Consider the following 15,637-nt stretch of genomic DNA (forward strand, 5'->3'; position numbering starts at 1 on the left):
CCGGGAGATTGCCTGAACATACTGCTACTGCTGTTGCAGCTGCCTCCAAAGCCCACCTTGGTGTTGCAGTCATATGCATTCTGGTCTGGCCCTCACACCACGGTCACAGACATTTTCCTTCAATCTCCCAAGTTGTTTTGTGTTGTAAAAATGTCTCACCCCAACCTTTTCTTGCCTGTGGAATTCCAGAACCCAATTTGATGCATTATTTTAAAGTTGCTTGGAGGGAAATGTTGGGTAAATTCAGCTGGGTTGTTGTTCTCTACTATGCCAACTTGGCTCCACCTTATCCCCTCAGTTTCCAATTCTTTGTCATCACAGAAAGTGATGCTATAAATATTGTTTTACATATGCATCCTTTTCGTTTTCCTTCGGCCTCTTTGGAGTGGAGCCCTAGTAACAGAATTTCTGGGTTAAAAGGTACACATAGTTTTATAGTTTTTTGGGGGGCATGGTTCCAATTTGTTTTCCAGAATGTATAGATTCATTCACAGCTCTATCAACAGTTATACTACTGTGCCAATTTTCCTATATCTCCTCCAGTATTTGTTATTTTCCTGTTCTGTCTTCTTAGCCAATCTGAAGGTTATGAGGTGGTACTTCAGAGTTGTTTTAATCAACATTTCTCTAATTATTAGTGATTTAAAGCACTTTTCATATTATTATTGATAGATTTTATTTCCTTCTCTGAAAACTGCCTTTTCATATGCCTTGAGGAGAGAATAGTGTCCTGAAAACCTAGAAAGAAGATGATACCAAGAATAGGGAGATGAACAATGTTAATGACTGAAGAGAGTTGAATAAGTATTTAAAAATGGCCATTGGATTTGGCAATTCAGAGACTATTGGTTACTTTGGAGAGATCAATTTTTACAAAACAATGAAGTCTGAAGTTAGCTTATAAGGGATTAAACGGGTGAGAAGAGAAAAAGGGAAGGTACCTATGAAAAAAGAGATATAGGATGATTGGTATTGGGGATGAAAGGATCAATAGGCATGTATGTAGACGGTAGGGAATATGAGCCACTAGACAAGGAGATATTTAAAATAAGTGATAAAAAAAGGATGACAGAGGTGGAAATCCATTCAAAGAGATAAGAAGAAATGACATTGTTTGAACAGGTAGAGAGGTTAGCCATAGTGAAGAGTAAGGCTACACATCATGTGAGATCGGGGTGGAAGAATAAATAGAGGCAAAAGGCATATGAGTGATATGAAAGGAAGAAGAAGGAGCTCACAGAATATAGTCTCAATTTTTTTTTCATTCTATAAAATATGAGGTAAGGTTCTCAGGTGAGAGGGAGGGGGAGTAGGAGAGGGAGCAATGAGAACTTTGAGGAAGGATGAATGGTTTGGAAGAGCTGCTGTGAGGAGTAGTATAATGAATTGATAAAGGAGGTATAGAACAATTACCTGGCAGTAGTGAGAGCCCAGTTAAAAATTTAGAATTCACTTCTTTCTCAATTCTGTCTCTTAGAAACTTTAGGCCTGTTTTGACCCCCCAAATTGTTATTGCCTTCTTTCCTCATGATATGTGGTATCTTTATGTATATATTCATTTAAATGCTGTGAACCCCAATAGAACAGAATTTTATTTGAGCAAGGATTTTTTTTCATCTTTTGTCTATGACAGGCAGCAAAGGCAATCAGAAAAGAAATGATTCTATCACTAATTATATCTTAATGGTTGAATCAAATGACATATAGAGTGATAACCACCTCCATTCCAGCAATTGCCACAAGAATCCTGGTGTTACAAAATGCAGAGTTTTCTAGACATAGGGCAATTTCAAGAGCCTGTATTTCTCACCTTGAGAATTTCAAGGGTCCATTTGTGTGTGACTAGAGTCCCTTGCAAGGGATGAAAAATAAGTCCTTTCCAATATAAGAAAAGGGCCTCAGTTATTCACAGACTTCCCACAAATGTTGCAAAGAAGGTAACAGGCATACAGCAAAGGAATTATGGAGTTGAGAGACAAAAAGCCTATTGCAAGATTCATACATTGCTCAACCTCCAACACTCATCTATACAGCATGACTGAGAGCAAAGTGACTAAAGCAAATGAACTGCCTTGAAAAAGTGGGTTGGAGCAAAAATTTAAACTTATTCAGTCATTACAATATCATCGCACTAGAACAGACTAATTTAATTTATTTTATTTTTATTTAATTAATTTTTATTTATATTTTTATTTATTTTATTTAATTTTATTTATTTATTTAATGCCTAACAGTTCCATTTAGTTCTCTGCCTGTTCTCCCATTCTGGTCTATATAACACACACACACACACATGTACAAACACACACACACAAACACACACGCATATAGTATTTTACATATTTTCACATTCACATATACTTTCCCATTTTATTCTTGCAATAATCCTGTGATTTAGAAAGGGAAAGGTATTATTATACACAGATTTAGGACTCCACATTTTTGAAATCCCAGTTCAAGGTTTTTGATACCATAAAACATTGCCTCTTATGGGAAATAGGAATCAATTTTCAGGATGTTCTTTCACTCTCTAAATACCAAAAAGATGTCATTTACACTCTTTAGGTAAGAGATTAAGTTAGACCGTCCAATTCTCTTTTGTCATTTTGTCTCAATAGACCACCTGATTTTTAATAATAGTTGATTTTAACACACATACAGAGACACACAAATTGGAGAAAAGACACTTGCTACTTTCCTCCATAATTCATAATTCCTAGTAGAGTAGATACGCCCTTTCATATATACGCGCATGTGTGTGTGTGTGCGTGTATATATCTTTCAATTCCAAACTTTCTCATTATTCGGAATATTTTTTTCTATTCCTCATGTCATATCACATAACTTCTCATCTTTCAGAGATGTTTCTATCTTTGAAAGGGTCAAGGGTGGCCCACTTGATCCTATTTTCCCCCAGAAAGCTTTTCTCGGTTCTATGTATATAAAATGCATAAAATGAAATATAATCTCTTCTTTTGACTTTACTAATGAAGCCATTATTGTCAATAGCTGAGCAAAACATTGCCACAGAATGCTGAAAGGTGTTAGATTATCTAAATTAGGTCATTTCTACAAATCTAGTACCTTACATTCATATAAACCCTAATTATGTCCATCATTACATTTCTATGTTCACCATACTTCAATGGATTCCTATTTCCTGTTCAAAACTTCTCCATGTATTTTTGTAAATACTCTATGGAAATAGGCATCTATCCAGCACACTGGAGGCTGCACATAACAAACTCAAAATTACTATAAAAAGTAACCAAAGAAAAAGGAATATGTTTTCCCTTATTTTTTCTCATTTAACAACAAAATTGTTGCTTCTCCACCACTATAAAGAAGGAAAAAGGACTATTTTTTATCCATTTTTCTCATTCCAAAACAACAAGAACATGCTGCTCTTGTCAAAATACGTAGGAATATATGTTTTACATCCAAACGGTCAAAAATAAACTTTTCTTGATTCCAGTATCTTGATCTTTTATTGTGGTCTCTTGTGGTGCTATTCTGTCTCAAGTCTGATAGAAAATGTGAAAAATCCTGTCACTTATGTCACCTCTCTGAATGCTATCCCTAACTTCTTACAATTAATCTTTCTCTTCTCTAAGGGCCCTTGTGCTTTCATAAAGGTGATGGAGTTTGTTAGTGTTGTTGTTGTGTATGTTTTCTATTTGAGTATACTCCACCTAGTTGTCTGCCTGTTTTCACAGCCTGCTTTGCAACTTCTCCCACAATACTTGTCCTTTCTATAATCTTTCCAATAGCAACCATGCAGTCTTGGGACCAAAATGTAGACTCTCTCACCCAACAATCCTCCCACCAACCATCTGCTTCCAAAGACATCAACAACTGTTGAAACTGCTCTCTGTAAAACTAAAAAGAAATTAACAAACATGCTAAAATAAAACTTCTTTTAGAACTTTAACTCAAAATGGGTTCACGATTTAGATATAAAGGCTGATAGTATAAGCAATCTGGGAGAGCAAGGAATAGTATACCTGTTAGATTTATGTAGAAGGGAAGAATTTATGACCAAACAAGAGATAGAGAGCATTATGTAATGCAAAATGAACAATTTTGATTACGTTAAATTGAAAAGTTTTTATACAAACAAAGCCAATGCAACCAAGATTAGGAAGGAAGCAGAAAACTGGGAAAGAATTTTTACAAGTTTCTCTGATAAAGGCCTCATCTCTAAAATATACAGGGAACCGAGCCAAATTTATAAGAATACAAGTCATTCTCCAACTGATAAGTGGTCAAATGATATGAACAGGCAGTTTTCAGAGGAAGAAATTAAAGATATCTGTTGGCATATGAAAAAATGCTCTAAATCACTATTGATTAGAGAAATGCAAATCAAAATGACTCTTAGTTACCACATCTCACCTGTCAGACTGGCTAACATGATAAAACAGGAAAATGGTAAATGCTGGATCTGTGAGAAAATTGGAACACTAATGCATTGTTGGTGGAGTTGTGAACTGATCCAACCTTTCTGGAAAACAATTTGGAACTTTGCCGAAAGGGCTATACAAATGTTCATACCCTTTGACCCAGCAATACCAAAGAAATCATACAAGTGGGAAAAGGATCCGTATGTTCAAAAATGTTTATAGCAGCTCTTTTTGTGGTGGCAAAGAATTGGAAATCAAGGGGATGCCTATTAATTGGGGAATAGCTAAACAAGTTGTGGTATATGAATGTAATGGAATACTATTGTGGCATAAGAAGTGAGGGGCAGATGGACTTCATAATAACCTAGAAAGACATATATGAACTTATGCTGAGTGAGGGGAGCAGAAGCAGGAGAACATTATACACAATTATAGACACGTAGTATCTCTGATCACTAACTTTGGTAGACTCAGCTCTTCTCAGCAATGCAAGGTTCTAAGCTCCAAAAGACTCATGATGGAAAAAGTAATTCACATCCAGAGAATTATGGAGTCTGAATGCAGACTGAAGCAAACTATTTGCTCTCTTTTTGTTGTTTATTTTTTTCATTTTTGTGTCTTGTTCCTTCTTTCTTGTGGTTCATTCCATTAATTATAGTTGTTTACAACTGGACTATTGTGAAAATTGTTGTTGTGTTGTTGTGTTTGTCCTTTGTTCTTGAAGAGGACCATGACATCAGGGAAATGATGACATAACTTGCAGTTGACTTTGATTTGAGTGAGGGAGGGCTGTGCAAGGTCACCAGCCTCACTTTCTCCTCCAGAGCCATCTGGATCTAGTGACCTGATATTCATCAGGATGACTGGAGATGACCCAGGATGGAATGGGAGACCCTGGCCCTTGTAGGCTAAGGCCTTGTCACATACTCTCTTAGAGTGAGGTAACGCCCATTCAGTGAATAGGCCTCTGTAAGAAGTGAGTCAGGGGATGGCCCCTTTAATTAGAAAAAAGAAAAAAAATCAAGCTGGGAGGGGAAGACCCTCACGGTTGCTGTTCCAAAGAGAAGCAGTTACCATTGACATTCACTCTAAGCCAGGAGGGCCCAAAACACAAGCCGTTAAATGGAGCTTGGGCAGTGACCTACTGTGGTCCAAACTATGAGCTTCAGAGTGAACTGAGTTGTTTAGTGTGAAGGTATATGTAGAACCTATATTGGATTACATGCTGCCTTGGGTGGGGAGTGGGGAGGAGAGGGAGACAAAGAAAATTTGAAACTCAAAACCTTGAAGAACTGAATGTTGTAAACTAAAATTAAAACTAAATTAACTAATAATAAAAAAAGAGCTTTAACTCCCCAAGTTCAATGAACAAGTAGATAGATGTCTAAGCATAAAGCCAGATATCCCTAAAGAGAAAGAATTCAAGTCTAGAGAGAACTTTCCTGAATTGGAAAGACTTAAAACTGAAACGCCAGGTTTGAGTGTCCAGTCATCTGAAGCTACAGAAGTTTGTTAAACCAATTATCTCCAAATTTAAGTTCACAAGTTAATTCTGATGTGATGAAATTACTATTTCACATCATAAGTACAGGGAATGATGGACCCAGATATAGGCTCCTCAGGGGCATAAAGTGTGGAAAGAGTGGCTCTATGATTCTCTCCTCGCCTGTCTCCCTCCTACCCCTTAAGAGTATTCTGGAGTTTTGGGTATTCCCTAGAGTTCTAAATCTGGTCCCATCCTCTCACTGTTAGTTTTAAGTATCCCCTTCACCTCTGCCTAGCAAGTGTGATAAAAGCAGGAAAATGAAAGATGGCCTTTCTTATATAGCATCCAGAATACATGGCACCAGGTGACAGGAACATAGCCACAGGAAGAATTGTCTGAAAATATTTCAAGGTGGCAAACCCTCCAGATTATGAAATCAGACAAGGTACAGTTCATTCCTTCATTAGTTTTAATACATATTGTCCTATGGTACGCTAAAACTAGACTACAAGGAATATATTGTTTGGCTTTATAAAAATTATCTGGTGTAGACATTCACAAATACCTTCACATTCTAATCCCTTCCCTCTATAAAATGCATTTTTCTACCTTTCCCTCAAATAAAACCTAGTTATTAAGCAAGCTCAAATCCCAGCTTATCCAAAATTCACTAAACAATTATTCCAAATTTTTCAACTCTATCTCATTATCCTATCTGGGTGTGAAAACTACCTACAATAATTCAATTCCATTTACTAAACATATACTTTGCTCAGGGCACTACCATCTAGTATTTCCCCGACCTCAAGAAACTTGAAATCTAACATTGAGAAATAACACATGTGAAAAAAATTTCATATCTGAGAAAACATGATTAAGTGCTATAGGAAAGATACAAAAATAATTCTATCATAACCCAAAGGAAAAACATATTCTTAAATGAATGGGACATGTAAAGTTATATAAAATAAAATATTTGTGTTAAACCCTGAAGGTTGGGCAGAAATTAGGCAGGTAGAGATGGAGCTAAGAGGAGAGGAGCTTTCCAGGCTGAGAGAAATAGCACAAGCAAAGGCAATTCCCATATTGAAGTGATTTGTCTGCTGTATAAATATAAAATGGCTGGGTGATTTAAAAAATATTCTTTATTCAAAATAATGTTTTCTTAACATATTTTTATCTGAAAAAAGATCTCCAAACATTTTAACCAAAGCTTTTTGTTTTGTACTATTCTTTAGCATTTTCACAATATGATACCCATCTTAAGGTTTTTTTTTTTTTAACACTCACATGAGTAATTGCTTACTGCTCTGCCACTATTTGACCTTGGGCTAATTTAACCTTTCCAAAGCTTAGCTTCTAAATATAAAATTGGAAGAAGTTGTAACAAGTTTAATCTTTCTTCAACTGACAACTCTTCAAATACTTAAAGGCCACTATCCTGCCTATCTCCCCTCCCCACTTGCCTCCCCCACCCCACCCCACACATCTCACCCCCACCAAGAGTCTTTACTTCTCAAGACTAATAATGATCTTTAAGAAATTCTCATATGGCATGGAATTCTCCTACTTATCCTCCTCTCCTTGTTCTCCAGATTATCAATGTTCTTCCAAAACTGTGGCATCCAGAACTGATCACTGTTCTCTCAGATTTGGCACATACAGGGCAGAGTACAACAAAGTTAACACCTTGCTTCCACCCCTCCCCCACCCATCCTCAGAATCTATTACTCTCAATATAGACCAAAATTGTATGAGCTTTTTTGGCTGTCATAGTCACACTGTTGACTTACACCAAACTTGCTTCCATTTAAATTCTAAGATCATTCTTTCAAATAGTTTGCTGTTTAATACATACCACCCTAATTTTTATTGTGAAGTTGATTTCTTGAACCTACATATAATAATTTAAACTTATCTCTATTAAATTTCATTTTATTACATTATTCCCAATGTTGCAGCTTGTCAAGATCTTTTTGGATTCTGTCAGAAACGTGTTTGTTATGACCCTGCCCTTTGTATCAATTCCAAATATGATAAACATGTCAAATGTGCCTTTATGCCTATCACTGATAAAAATATGAAACAGGCATAGGACCATATGCAGAGATGTGAGGGAGCCCAATGGAAACATTCTGCCACCTCGATAGATAATTATTAATAACTGAATACCTCTTAGAGTCTGGCCATTCAACCCGGTCTGAATCCTTTCAACTATACTATTTTCTAATCTATATAGATATACCATATCCACAATATCAACACAAGTACTTAATTAAATTCACTTTCATTTGTATCTTTCCAGACTTATTTGGAACTTTATAATGTTTTCTTTATTTATACATTTCTCAATAGCAATCACCTAAAAATCTAAATAATTCTTTCTATTTCTCCCTTATAACTATTTCTGCATGATTTTTTTAACATATGATTCCATAAATTTTTTCTTTGACCATTCAGTGCCAACTTCTTAAGACTGATTCAACAATTATCCAATAACCATTGAACAAGTACTTATTTTCTGCGCAGATCTATGGCAGGGGATACAAAGATCAGTAAGCCATGGTTCTTGTCCTTGTCAAGGTTACAATCTACCTTAGGGGATATACCACATACACAATTATGCAATCAATTAATCTATAATAACTATAGCACAGGATAGAATAAGCATAAACAAGTCCAATAGACCCTTTCAAGGATAGAGGAAGAACGTTTTTTTCCCTCAGAGCATTCTTTTAAATATCTTCAGGTAGTAGCAACATATTAAGTAAAGACAATACCTAGATGAGGACTAAAGAGAGATTCGGAGTTGAAAAAAAAAAAGGAAAAGAAAGAAAAACCTACCCGCAGTTAAACAGGCATTGCAAAATGCATCACAATGCTTCATGGGGAAGTGTGATTAAGACATTTGGGGGAATGCCAGCGACTGGAAAAGATACAAAATTAAAAAAAAGAAGAATGTTAGAATGTCCATATATGTGCTAGTTCTCCTGTCCTCTAGAAGCAGGTGTCAAGTCTTCCATGTGGGTGAAATGAACTTAGGTGATCTGGGCATGTGCAAAATACCTAGCACATTTGATAATTTATATAAAACAGCATTGCGTATAGAAAAACAAATCGAATGCAATCAAGATACTTGGTCTCTCCATTAGGATTAAAGGATTTTAAGGTTTAGATGGTTCAGACTATGTTGGAGGTAGTTGGAGTTTGAGGAAGTACAGGGGGAACAGTGGGCAGTTCTCTTGTCATGACTGGTTACTACCTCACCTAGACCACTATTTCAAGAAAGCCACTCTTCTCCCTACTCTCCTAGTCATCTCATCCATAATTTTGCCAACCACCTTTTCATCCACACAACCACCACAATTCTGGATCCATGAATCACGATAAAATGAACTCTGTCATTGTTTCTAGACAATTTGTTCATTTACTCACCTATGGCCCCCACTTACAAGCCCCATACCTTTTTAACCAAAGTGCTTCTCCCTGGCTACTAGTCTCCTATGTATGTTGTCTCCCCAGTTAGAATGTAAGCTTCTTGAGGGCTTTATTTGCTTTTGTATGTGTATCCCAGTCTTTAGCATAGGGCTTGGGACATAGTCATCACTCAGTAAATGCTTTTTCATTTATCCGAAAGACACAACAGTCAAAATTCTATCATCATTTTAAGGTCCTATTTATAAGTCTTACTACTAACAAAAATATTTCTACAATTTACATACCCCACCTGAAACGGAACTAATGAATCTCTCTTTCACCACATGTTGCATGTAAAAAACCTTTCTCACCAACTTCCTCCACCAATTCAGCAGACTTCTCTACTCTTTTGTTAATGTCTCTTGTCTTTCAGCTAGAATTTATTCCGTGTCTTTAAATATATATGTATGCATGTGTGCAGTAATAGTAGACCATTTCAGGAGTTGTTGTAGCAAAAAAAAAATGAAAAACCATAACCTGGTGGACAACTTATGGAGATGAACTCTTCCAAACTTAACTTTTTCTTAGGCACATAATACTTACCAGACCAGTAATTCAATTCAGCCTACGAAAAGTACTAAGTCACTGGACAAGGTGCTGGAGAAATAACAAAAAATATCCTCTTCACCACACTATGTTCTACTGCACCTTAAATTTTCCTAAGCCATAGAAAGCTGCTTGAAGTCTTTCAAGCCTTTTGGGACCTGCCATATTTTTTATTCATTCATATGGCCTTAGAGTAGCCAAGATTACTTTCATGGTATGACAATGGTAGCTTTTTCATTTGCCAATTTTTGGATCTTAATTATATGGATCAAAAATATCTCTTCATTAAAGAAAAGATATCTAGATATAAGTTTTTAAAGCTACATTGTTAATTTTCCCCAGATTCTTATTGGCCTAGAAATTTTACTGGGAGGACATAAAATATACACACAAAAGTATATACATCATTTCCCCACTAACAACTTGGGAGAATAGAAACATCTGAGAGGAGGCAGTCCCTCCCTGAGTCTTAAAGAAAAATGGAGAATCTAAGGGCCAGGGATAAATTATTGAACTATTCTAGTTTCATTTCTCCTATTGTATAAACAAAATGTGTTTAAGTCAAGGCACTGTAATTCCAATAGCCTACTCAGTGTTATGTACTGAGTAGATGTTCAATAAATACTAATAATCCTGATGAGAACCATAACTGAGGTATACACCAATGTGTTTCTTGGCTTTTAAAAGTTTAATCCAGCCATTCCCCAGTTGATAAATGATCAAAAGATATGATTAGTTTTCTGGTAATCAAGGCAATCAAAGCTATAGGTGTATGAAAAAAATAGTCTAATTCACTATTGATTGGAGAAATGCAAATTAAAACAATTTTGAAGTACTATCTCATACCTACTAGATCAGCTAATAGGAGAGAAAAGGAAAGTGACAAATGACGGAAGGGATGTGGGAAAAATGTGACATTAATGCTCTAGTGGAGTTGTGCACTGATTCAACCATTCTGCAGAGCAATTTGGAACTATGCCCAAAGGGCTAGAAAACCATGCATACCCTTTGACTTAGCAATACCACTACTAGGTCTGTATCCCAAAAGAAATTTAAAAAATGGAAAAGGACCTATATGTACGAAAATATTTATAGCAACTCATTTCTGGGGACAAACAATTAAAAATTGAGGGGATGCTCATCAATTAGCGAATGACTGAACAAGCTATGATGTGATTATTATGGAATACTATTGTACTATAAGAAATGCTGAGGAGGATGCACTCAGAAAACCTGGAAAGACTTGGACTGATGCAAAGTAAATATACTATTTACAAAGTAACACTATTGCAAGATGATCAGCTGTGGATTGCTTAGCTCTTCTCAGCAATACAATGATCCAAGACTACTCTGAAGGACTTATGGACTTATGAACTTAAGATGAAAAATGCTATCCATCCCCAGAGAAAGAATTGATGGTGTCTGAATACAGATTGAAGCATACTTTTTAACTTTATCTTTTGAGGGTTTTTTTATGTTTTCTTCCACAACATGACTATAATGGATGTTTTGCATGACTGCACATATATAACCTATATCAAACTGCTTGCCTTCTCAATGAGGAGGATTGAGGAGGGAGGAAGAGAGAGAATTTGGAAGCCAAAATTTTTAAAATGAATGTTAAAAATTGTTTTTACATGTAACTGGGGAAAATTTCTTAAAATAAATAAATACTTTTTAAAAAAGTTTAATCCATGGTTTACCTCAATATTGACCACAGTCGTTAATCTTTATTTTTCCTTCAAATCTAGTTGTGCATTACTTTTGGCCAAATATTATTTTTCACTCTAAAACCTTTCTAAAAATTTAGACTGAACACCTTAGAAGGTAAGAGTAGATCTGTGGTGTAACTTTGTAAACAGGAAGCAAAGGATCACTACTACCTTTTTTTATAAAGGGAGATGAAACTCTTGAAAGAAATTCCAGGGCCAAAGTCATGTTTATAATCCAGGACACTATAGGGATCACTCACCTTTGCACGAGTAGCCCAAATCAACACATGGTAATTGTTTCATCAACCCAGTAAATAAAGTGTTTTGTTCTTCTTGGTCTTTTTTTTTGTTTTTATGAAATATCTGTCCATTTGTTTTGTGGGCATCAAAAGAATGTTTTAGTTGCATCAAATGTCAAGTGAATCTATATAATTCTATCCATCTGTAAAAATTAATCTGACTCTTAGTTTGCAATTGATATGCAGTTAAAATAAAATTTGTATGTGAGAGAATAGCTTCATTTGACCATCCTGCTTTTTCATTCTTATCTATTACTATTTGTCTGCTGCCAATATGAATTGCCTATGCTACTGTGCCTTAGTTTTCCTACTTTATAAAGTGCTGGAGGTGGTTTTATTGAAGTGGTTTGTGTTTTCATCGCTGTCAATGATCAAAGTTCCCCATACTTTTCTTTATTTCCCACAGTGACTTTAAAAATGCATCCTTGTCTTAAACTTTCTACTTTAATCTTTCTTATCATAAGGTGCCTTATCTGACTCTGGTTGTACCAGCTTGTTCCAAGTGACTCCCACCTGAGGATTGCCCTCTGTTATTCATTCCTGTGTGATTAAATTCAGCAAGTACAAGAGAGTTTGCTAATGGCGTGCACAGAGTTGAAGAATTTGACATTCACAGTTATTAGGACTACTACATACAGTACTTTTTTGAAGATTAAAAATTAGAAAAAATTGTACAGATGTATCCATAAGGCCTTTATTTCTCATGGTAATGGATTTCTTTTATTCTCTGTTTTAGTGTATAGTTCTATAAAATGCATTTCCAACTGAAGGAGAAATACGGAACGATGACTGGACTACACTGGACTACAACTCAAAAGATTTGGTGGTTAGTTCTGGCTAACTAACTAGCTTTGTGATTTTGGGCATACAGGCTGTCTGAGTCTCAAGTGTCCTTATTTATAAAATAGAGAAAATTATAGTAGTATATACATAGTAGTACAGGCACTACTAACATAGAAGCTTTTTAAGAAAATATTTTATACTTCTTATATGATTATATACAGGTAAGTTATTATTAGGACTACATGTCTTTATATTGAATATATACATTTTTCTTTTAATATTAAGAAGACATTATTGTTTTTGGTCTTTCTTTTCTTTTTTGTATCTCTAGTGCTTAATACAATGTACAACACATAGTTGGCAATTAATAAATACTTGTTGATGCAGGTTTACATTCTAATAAAAGATATTTACCAAATCAGCTACAAATATTCCATCTTCACTTTGGAATTTTAAGGTATATGGTTTCCAAATCATATTGACAAGATTAGGACTAAGCTAGAACTTCATTTATCCAAAGACCAGTTTTCTATTCACCTACAAACATCTAGAATAGTTTTAATTTGTAAAAAGGACATAAAATTTTAAAATACCTCTGACAGTAAAAAAATAATCTTTGGATCATAAGTCATTCCAAATACACTCCAGAAGAATCAAAGAACCAGCCCAAGTATCTCTCAAATGCTATGACTAGTTGGTTTCTCAATCAGAGGCAAAAACACTTTCTGACTTTCTGGCAGTATCTCTAAAAGTCCAATTTATTTCTCACATAATCCAGGAAATGCAAATGGAATAGTGACAGCTGTAGTAGCAAAGATTAAACGTGGTAGAACAGCTGATGTAGATTAGAAGCAGGGAAATTAGTAAGCAATGAGGAGATGACAGTGACAAGGGAAAAGAGCCTGTGACAACGAAAGAATAGTTCTGCCATCTATTGGGTGGCAGGTGGGAGTAAACAGACAGTAGTCTTAGATGGGGAAGCCTTAGGGGCCGTGTAAGTTAATCCCTGTCTGGCCAAACTTCCAACTGAAGAAGAGCTTTTGAATGCCATTAAGCTCCTCTTGTGTGGCAAAGTGCCTGGTGCTGCTTCTATTTCAGCTGAGATTTACAAGACACGGGGTTCACTGCTCATATGAAAGCTGACTGAGGTCTTCCAGGTTGTATTTCAAGAAAAGGTTATCCCCTAGGAGTTGAAAGACACCTCCATCGTCCGTCTCTGTGAAGGAAAAGGAAATAGGTTGTCCTGTGACAATCAGAGGGGTATCTCTCTCTTAGTCATTGCTGGCAAGATTCTGGCCAGAGTCCAGTAGGTTGGTCGTTCACCCGGAATATGACCATCTACCTGAGAGCAGTGTGGCTTCAGAAGGGACCAAGAAATAGTCAATATGGTGTTTGCAGCCTGACAACTCCAGGAGAAATATCAGGAGCACAGCAGAGAGCTGTATACAACATTTGTCAATCTGACCAAGGCCTATGATATTGTCAGTTGTGGAAGATCATGGCAAAATGTGGCATGGAGAAGTTCATTAGTACTGTACGTCAGTTTCATGTCTGAGCTTTCCCAGTCACCAATGGGGTGAAAGAGGGCTGTATGCTTGCTCCCATGCTTTGAGCATGACGTTTTCAGTTACATTCTTACATGCCTTCAACAAGGATTAAAATGGCATCAAGGTCAGCTACTGTACTGACATTAAATTGTTTAACTTGAAAAGGCTACAAGCCAAGACTAAAGTGGAGGGAGAGTTGGTACACGACTTTCTGTTTTCAAATGATTATGTGCTCATTGCTGCCTCTGAGACTAAGATGCAACAGAGTATCGATCAGCTTTGCCATTTGTGCTAATTTTGGCCCGATAATCAACACCAAGAAAACAGAGGTTCTCTGTTAGCCAACAACGCACCATTTATACGTGGAACTATCGGTTACAGCAAATGGAGAAATTTTGAATGCTGTGGATAAATTCACTTACCTTGGAAGTATACTTCCATGAATGTATGCATAGATGATAAAGTTGAGGTATGTTTTGCCAGAGCTAGTAATAGATAATAGATAGTAATAGTAATAGATAATGTTTTGCAACGCTCTGAAGGAGAGCGTGGGAGACAAAAGGCATTAGGTTGCCTACCAAACTGAAGGTCTACAGAGACATTGTGCTAATCTCATTCCTGTATGCCTCAGTGCCATGCCATTTGAATTGTCTCAGGAATATTCAAGATAAGGTACCAGCTGCTGAGGTGCTTTCTTGAGCTGAACTGCCAAGCATTCACACTCTAACTGGAAAGAGCACAACTCTGATGGGCTGGCCACATTTTTTGAATGTCAAATGTGCATTTGCCTAAAAGACTATTTTACAGAGAATTCCCACAAGGCAAGTGCTCACATAGAAGTCATAAAAAGCACTACAAGGACACTCTCAAGGTCTCTTTGAAGAACTTTGGAATCAATTGTGAGACATGGGAGTTCCTGGCATAGGACTGCCCAGCACAGAATACCCAGATCAAAGAAGTCACTGTGCTCTATGAACAAAGCAAAATGGTAGTAGCTCAAAAGAAATGTGAGCTGCGTAAATTTAGAGACATCTCCACTCCAAATGTTTATATGGACTACTTGTGCCTAAGCTGTTGCAGACCCTTCCAAGCTCATATTGGTCTGATCTACCAGTCGGACACGCTATACTTTGACTCCAACATAGTGATGTCATTTTGTCCGTCAAGTATGAAGGACAACAAACGAAATGTAGCATATGTAGATGGAGGCAGGGGGAGGGAAGAAGATCCAAATAGTCAACTCTATTTCAGTAATTCTTTAGGGCCTAAAGAATCAGTGTGTCACACTCTTTTGTCCTCAGTCATCCAAGAAACTTAATTCCCTAACAATGTTGGATAAATGATATTTTATTGTTTTTTCCTCTCAATCTCAGCTTTGCCCCAT

This window comes from Trichosurus vulpecula, chromosome 2 (assembly GCF_011100635.1).
Source record: "Trichosurus vulpecula isolate mTriVul1 chromosome 2, mTriVul1.pri, whole genome shotgun sequence".
Classification (NCBI taxonomy): domain Eukaryota; kingdom Metazoa; phylum Chordata; class Mammalia; order Diprotodontia; family Phalangeridae; genus Trichosurus; species Trichosurus vulpecula.